At 43.5% G+C, this 8,241-nt stretch overlaps 1 long non-coding RNA gene across 1 annotated transcript; it reads left to right on the top strand.

Annotated features, from left to right (window-relative positions):
- The first annotated feature begins 649 nt into the window (after positions 1-649).
- On the top strand, positions 650-1,098 carry LOC310842702. Its single transcript, XR_014563309.1, has 2 exons — positions 650-800; positions 971-1,098. It is a non-coding gene; the product is annotated as an uncharacterized lncRNA (long non-coding RNA).
- The last annotated feature ends 7,143 nt before the right edge of the window (positions 1,099-8,241 follow it).

The raw sequence follows: 8,241 nt of genomic DNA, 5'->3' as shown, positions 1-8,241 counted from the left end.
GTCTAATTGGGTGACAATGTTACCTCTGGCATTATTCAGGGTCCGCAGTCTCCCATTAAGACAGACCCATCTGTCACCCTTTGAAATTGTGGTTGGGAGACCGGTCCCATATGTCAGAATGTTGCCCCACATGCTGGTCAGGATATGCAATTGAATAATTAAGTCCAGATATTCTTCCGAGTTTTCTTTTGTCTCAACAGGTGGACCCAGGCTCGCAACCCCTGTGTGTTGGCTGCATCAGTTCGAGCCAGGTGATGAAGTGTGGGTAAAAGATTGGGCACGGACGCTGCTACAACCGTGCTGGAAGGGACCTTATATCGTCCTGCTCTCCACACCCACAGCCGTGAAAGTTGTCGGCATTACCCCTTGGGTCCACCATACTCAGTGAAGAAAGCCATTTCAGACTGGACAGTTACACCAGATCTAGAGAACTCCCTTCGGCTGACTATCTCCAGAAGCCTGGCAGACGACCGCTCTGCTGATATCACACCGGAAGCTGATATCTCTACGCACAGCTGAAGAATTGGATGGGAGGGGCGCCCGTGGGCAGCGTCCCCAACGTGAAAAACCCGTGCCAGGACTAATCCAGGAAGTCCACCAGGACATTTAATACTTTCATAAGGACTTTCTCTTTTCTCTCCTTGTTATATTCTGTATTGATTTGCTCTATGCCCCACAGCCCTGACCCCACTGAGCCATACCGCCCTTACTGGCCTGCTGGCCTCTGCTATGACTGGTTCGTCTTGCCGGTGGCAAGAGATGGCGTGCTCATTGGCTATTGGAAACAGGGGTTTGATGAGGTTGCCGTATTGAAACATCCCACTTCCCCGTTGTGGCTCTTCTCCCACACCACTATCCAGCACGCGTGGGTAGTGCTCCTACGGGAAGTTGCAGAGACGGTCGAATTCTATCAAGTTCTGGACTGCTCTTGCTGTTGGGGGGGAGTAACCAACGGTCATTCGGGAGGTAGAGCACTGTACCAACCTCATCTGATGGACCAGGTTCTAATCTTAATCCAGGCGTTAGATGGGACGGAACCTATCTTAATGCAAGTGTTGCAGGGGTGGGAGCCTTAACCAGGTGTGCATTGAAATTGCTGAACAAGTGCCAGTAAATTCTGCAGCACCACCTCTGACAATTGTGGTGGCTCGAGCCTCCCAAAATAAGAATTGCCACCCCAGGATTTCAGCCTCCATATGCCCTGGTCAGTAGGGAGGCAGCACGAGAGTTCAATCCACCCAACAGGGTTAGTAGGAAAGTTGACCCACATAGTGGGAGCATCAGCTCACCGGTGGGCTCTCACCCTTGAGGCTCAACAGGTAATCGAGCACGAATATCAGTGGGCTCTTCAACAATGAGCACACTCCCTGAATATTGGTGGGAGGAACCATGGAGTAATTGGGGATGGTGGATAGGGGTTATTTCACCTGCCCTTGTCACATGGATGTGTCTCTTTCTGCTGGCATGAGCATCATAGGTTCTGCGGGAGGCAACAGCCAAATCCTTCTATCCCCTTGATGATCCTCCTAGTATTCCTTGTTCTCATAGTTGCAGGAGACAAGGAAAGTGCTGCACCTGGTGAACATGGCCAGATGGGGACTAGGTTATTGGATAAAACATCACGAGGAGAAAATTATCATAAGATGTGGAGGAATAATATTTATGTCCAAGATATGTTTAAGTTCACCACAATGTTAAATCTCTCCAATTGTTGGCTGTGTATGCACATACCACCTTATGCTAAACGGCCAGGTTTGATGCTACATGGAATTCCCATTGGTAACATCTTCAACATAGAGAGGAGTTTGTGTGCTAGTTCATTCTCATTGCTGTATGTTTATCCCAGATAACAATGTTAGCATTTCGGCCACAATTGACCACATGGAAACAATGATAGCTGAAAACCCGCTAAAAAAATTACAGAAGGTGATCCATGGAATTGGTTATATTCTTGGCTGCCCGATGGTAGTTGGATCAGGAATATTATGGTATTAATAGCAGGGTCGCTTATAATCCTTTTGCTTTTCTGCTTTTGTATTCCCTGCTTGATGCAATGCTTGCAGAATATGATGGGAAAAGATGATATCCCACACGATGGGACCTCGTGTGATTGCTTTTATGAGAGAATATAGACCCATACCCCAGAACGAATCTAAGTAATAGATTGTTCAAAAGAAGAGGAGGGAGTGAAGGGAGAAGGAAGGGTTAATAAGGCAAAGAAGCTAAAAGCTGTGGTTAGGCAGAAAACCGCAAATGCGTCAGCTCTGTAGGCCAGAAGCTGCTTCCTGTTTTCAGCTCTGCAGACTGGGAGCTGTTTCCTGTTTTGTGCTATCTGTTTTAGAAATATTTTTAGAAATGCAAGACATACATGCAGGGCATGAGAAGGATTTCTCTCTACCTTCTCTGTACCATTGTACCTTGTAAGGGTTGCTCTCAAATATTTCCTGCAGTAAATTCCTGTACTAATCCTGTTTTTGCAGTTGCGGCAGTTTAGCAAACAATGGGTGTTTGCTAAACTCAGGCAGGTCAAGAGTCCAGCTTCCTGCCTTACCAGCTAGCCAGAAAATTGCAGCTGTTTGCAAATTTAACCAGCCTGCCAAAGAGGTCTCACTCTGTCTTTTATAACATGCATTTGTTTTCATATTTCAAAACTACAAACCATGTTTGGGTGCCTTGGCAAAAAGGTGGTTTCTAGGGGGATGCATACCCCTAAACATTTTGTGAATCTAATGGAAGAAACTAATTTTTAAAACTTTTTAGTTTCTTCCACGGCAAATCATCACCATGTTTCCTGCCATACGCTTCCTGTCTTAAGTAATGCAAAGATAAGAAAAGACACGTATGGGGAAGTGCTTAGCTAGCAGAAAGACACGTATGAGGAAGTGCTTAGCCAGCAGATAGATGTGCCATATAAGGGAATAAGTTGAACATTTGCCAGCTGATTGGGAAAATTTGAGGAAGGAATGGGAGGGGGGAAATGCTCAAAAGGTATAAGAAGGCTTGCTGAAATGTATTTCTTTACAGCCAGCTTTCAGGAGGTATCCTGCTGGTTGTCTCTATGTACAGATTGTCTCTGTGCATAGATTTCAATAAACTTTTTCTCCAAAGAAGATTTTGCTTTCCTGGTACTTTTGTTCCCTCCAAGGTCCGGGGATGGCGAGGCTGATGGATCCCTAGGTAAATAAGGCTTCAAAAGCACACCAATAGCAGGAGAGAGGCGTGAAAGTAATTTAAGAGGCGCAAATAAATAGTGACGTGGATCTACAACCTTTGCTTTAATTGCCAGTTGTGTTTTGCTTTATTTTGTAAACAAAGCCTTAGGCCTTTGTGCATGTGAACCTTAGTGAACAATATTCATTTATTTGGAACTCAAGCCTGCCTCATCGTAGGGCAGGCAAGGCACAGTGTAAAAATAAATAAACAGACATTGTTTTAAAAAAGGATTTTAAAATAATATACCAAAAACTCATTGCCTGCAAACAACAACAACCTTCTGATGATAAAAAAATGGCCAAACTAGAGAGGCCTAGTTAATGTCTGAAGGAAGATTGGGCTCGGACATTTGCAAGTTCCCAAGGGTAAAGATTGCCTCAGAGCTATAGGCTATGGTATGCTGCAATCACTGTCAATACCTCCCTAATGTGCTGTTGCTCTCTGAAATTGGCACACCAGTAAAATGCTTAACGCTGCATTTTGGGCAGATCTAAGTGATTACAATGAGGAATTGGAAGGGTATCAGTTTTTAAACATAAGCAGGACCCAAACTCCGCAGGGATTTATATGTCAACACCTTGAATTGTGACCGAAAGACAACGGGGAGTCAGAGCAAATGCCAGAGTGCAGATGTTAAGTGCCTTAGTGGGTCATCCCCATTCAAACGTGGGCTTCTGAAAAATGAACGCTGGCTGATTTCAGTAAGAAATAATATGATCTGAAATACTCATCAGCGCAGGATTGTTCTTGATTTGGGGAGGGGGCCAAGGAGGGGAGATAAGAGGGAAGCTTGATGATATTCCATCCAGCAACAAATCAGAATTTCCAGCCACTGGTTAAAATGTCACATTCCTCCATTGACGCCACAGGGCTTCCGAGGGCCTGTGGCATGCAAATTCCTTTTGGCTCCAGGATTGGGCAGCCAAACAGAGGCCAGTCGGCTTTGTTGGCATCCCGCACCTGACCTTCTAAAAAGCCATTGTCAGAGTGCCAGGATCCTGACAGAGGGCTGACTCAGTAGGAGACAGAGGTTTATGTAACCTCCAGCAATCCATTATTACAAAGGGGCTTTCAGGAACTCCTCTGTGCCAGGCACAGCTAGGCTTATTGATCGAAGAGACAGTGAAAATGCACAGAGAGGCTCTATCCATTAGGACCGCTGCTCTCCACCAATTAGGGAAAAAAATCATTACTCAGCAGCCATCAGTGGGCTGTGTGCCGTGCTGAAGTGCACGGGTTCAATACATCTTCTCCCACCTCACCACAAACTTAATGACAACTATTAGAGCTGATTGCCCACAGCGAATGCCCAGTGTGTATAAAAGCAAAAAAGATTCATTTGGTAATCTCTGTAATAATGACAAAGAGAGACAATTCAAACGGAGGAGGAGGAGGAGAGTTGCTGAATTCCAATATAATACACTCACCAAAGGAGAAACCCAGGATTTCAGCATCTGCCTGCTTGGGATCCTACAGATGACTTGTTTATTCTGCATTCATCTAATCTGCTTGCATAAAGCATGCATGGTGGATAAACTATATCCAATCTTAATTGGGCATTTGTCCTGTTTGGAGCTGTTATACGTCAAGCATTCATCCTGTATTTATTCTGATTTGTTTGCGGAGTGTTTACATGTCTTCCTGTTAATCATTTGTTCATCCCACCCTTTTCAGTGTGTTTCCCTTTCCAAACTGCAAACTTTTTTTAAACAGTGAATTAGCCGAGCAAGGTGACAGAACACTTTAATCCAGTTTCAGTGTGCACTTCAACCCTTCGCACAAATTACTGACAGTCTGGAGGCACCCTATGTGTGTAAGATTGCACCATTCTCAGGGAGAAAGCAGTACAGAACCTGACTTTATTGCAACATAACAGGACTGAGGAAAAAGCTCCAACCAGCAGCTAGAACTGGATGGAAGGAAAACTGGAAGAAAACTACAGGAGCTCAATGAAGCCAAAAGGCAATGGCATAACCAGTTTGCATGCACAGTAGCATCCTGGGGTGGCTCATCCTGCTTTGCCACCTGAGGCAAAATCAGAATGTGCTGCCTCCTGCCCTCCCTGCCACCCCACCTTCCGCCATCACTGGAATGTCCCAGCTCTTGCCTAACTTGGTGAGAGCTTGGTGTTCTGTGAGACATTGCCACTTGTTTTCCCTGCTTCATGGTGGGGAAGATGATCAGCAATGTTGCACACCCAACACTTCCCTGTCATCAAAACTCAGCAATAGAGGGGCGTTCTGGCAGCAGCAGTGGTGGGGCAGGCGGGCACAGCCTCTTTTGCTTCTGCCACCTGAGGCGGGTACTTCACCCTGCCTTATGGGTGGGATGGCTCTGATAGCATCCTAAATAGCACCCTAAAAGTAATGCTGCTTTGCTCATACCTTATTGCTAACAACCAAGTAAAAAGAGAAAAGCAATTATTGCTGCATGCAGACAGGCTCAGTAGTGAAGAGCAGACCCCTGCCGCAGATTAGAGGTCGAGGTGAGTCACCATACAACATTGGTGCAAGATTTCCATAAAGACTGCACAGTCCATAAACTGCTTGTGGCACAGGCAATCCATCCAGGCCAAATGAAATGACAGCTGTACATTCAGATAGAGCTAAATGATGAGCAGAGGAGAAGCTGGAGTGGCCTGTCTGTAGTGAATCCACACATCTCTGGGCTATGAGAATCTGGTGGAGTGCAGCAACTCCCTTGGTCAGAAATCTCACTAGACAACACTTTCTACATAATGGGCTTTTTTTTTTACAAAAGGAGATTTTTTGCTTTGAACACTTATATGTCAGAGGGAGGGTTTGAAGATGTGCATTCACCAATCAAACTGTTGGACTGAAGGTTAAAGCAGCATTGGTGAAATGCTCCTTTGATATATATATTAATCACCATAATAATCATACTTAGCATTGATATAGCCATGACACTCAAAATTCACAAGTGTATCAAATGCATTAACTTGGTACTAACATGCAGGGTTACGTCCATGGCCTCAGGTTCTCATTTCTGTTATTCTTACTTATTTGTATTCTGACTTTGTATTTCTAGTCATTTTAGGAGTATTTCTTATTTTAACATTCATCTATCTTCTTAGCTAAGTACACTATTCCCTTTTGCATGTATTTGGTGGCCTGGTCATAGGAGCTGCTATACGAATAGCATATTGGCCCTCTTCTGATCTACATATCTAAGCTTCTTAGACCAAGATATTTAGGGCCTTATGTCCACACACTCCATCCTTGAACAGACCCATCTGTAATCCTCATTCTTTAGCATGCTGTGACTGAGGACATGCTGGGTTAATTAACCTTAGCTTCTCATTACATCCAAACTTAATGATCAACTTAAAACCATGGTTTAAGATCCTGGTTTGTTCTGATCCTGGTAACCATGTTTTCCTCATTCAGATGTAACAGAAAACTATGGTTAATAAACCCAGTGAGTCTTCAATTGTGGTATACCAAGAAGGGAGGGACAGTGTGAAGATAGAGTGTGTGGATGCAAATTTCAGGCATGCTTTGGCTTAATAATACATTTGAACCAATCCGTTGTCACCTATAATCTAAAAAGGCTGCAAGAGCACTGGTGAAACAGGTTGTATTAACAATGTACAGTGGTACCTCGGGTTAAGTACTTAATTCATTCCGGAGGTCCGTTCTTAACCTGAAACTGTTCTTAACCTGAAGCACCACTTTAGCTAATGGGGCCTCCTGTTGCTGCCGCGCCGCCGGAGCACAATTTCTGTTCTCATCCTGAAGCAAAAATCTTAACCTGAAGCACTATTTCTGGGTTAGCAGAGTCTGTAACCTGGAGCGTATGTAACCTGAAGCGTATGTAACCCGAGGTACCACTGTACTAAGTTCTGCATGGTATGAGAAAGCAACAGAGCACACTGACTCCTAATTTCCACAAGCATCAGACTAAGGGCAAGGACCATGGCAAAGGGCTGCAAGGGACTTCCTATGTCATAACACAGAAACAGGGAGGACAGGAAGATCTGGGACTTATGACTCTCCTTGGCCAGCAGCCAAGACCCTTTCTTAAATAGGATAGACTTTTCAGTTCATGTAGGTTGTATCACTAGATGTATTTATTTATTTATTAATCAATCAATCAATCAATCTGGATACAGTGTCCCTGCCAACCCACAGTGCAGTTGATTTTTAAAAAGCATTTTATAAGCCATATAACTTACCAGATTGGCAATTGCAAACTGCAATACATAGCAGTCTGCTAGCACCTTTCCTAAGATCTACCTTAAATATCCATTTTTGTATGAAACTCTAAATAAGAAAAATCCTAACGTCAGTTTCAGATTCTTGTAAGCAAGTTGAGCTGCAGTTTGTCCTATTCTCATTAGCTGGTTAGAATTCGTTTGTTTGTTTTTATTTAGGCCACCAGCATTTAAGAAGCTGCAAGACACCATTCATTATTGCTTAGCCCTTGCTGTAAAAGACTAATTAGTTTAATTTAATGACTTTGGGAGGGGAAAAAATATTTTGAGGGTTAGAAAAATAGCAATTTTGGCAAAAATGAGTTGTAGTCTTTACCTTTTAGATGTTTAATGGTTCAAAGAAGGACAGAATAGAAAATCTAAACATGCTTATTATTTTAACGTGTTGCTGCTTCATACATAAGCATATTTTTGAGTCAGGTCCTTGAAAAAACCCTGTTCATCTTTTAATTCAACAATCAAAACCAGCCATTATTCCCAAGAATTTGTTTGCAAAAGTTTATAAATTATATCATGCATGTTGTTAATTTTCAAACTCTACAATATGAAACAGACATTCTCATAATCATGTGCTACAAGCTGAAATCCACTTGTATTAAAACAATCATCTAGGGGTAGTAGTTTTGGGGCCTGGCACTCTACGCATGAAAACCCTATTAAGGTTGCAATCCAATATACACATACCGTATTTTTCGCTCCATAAGACGCACTTTTTCCTCCTAAAAAAGGGAAATGTGTGCGTGCTTATGGAGCGAATGCAGGCTGCGCAGCTATCGCTGAAGCCAGCAGAGCAA

This window comes from Podarcis gaigeae (genome assembly GCF_964106915.1).
Source record: "Podarcis gaigeae genome assembly, chromosome: 4".
Lineage (NCBI taxonomy): Eukaryota > Metazoa > Chordata > Lepidosauria > Squamata > Lacertidae > Podarcis > Podarcis gaigeae.
The sequence above is the reverse complement of the archived record's forward strand: the minus strand, read 5'-3'. Positions and strand labels throughout refer to the sequence as shown.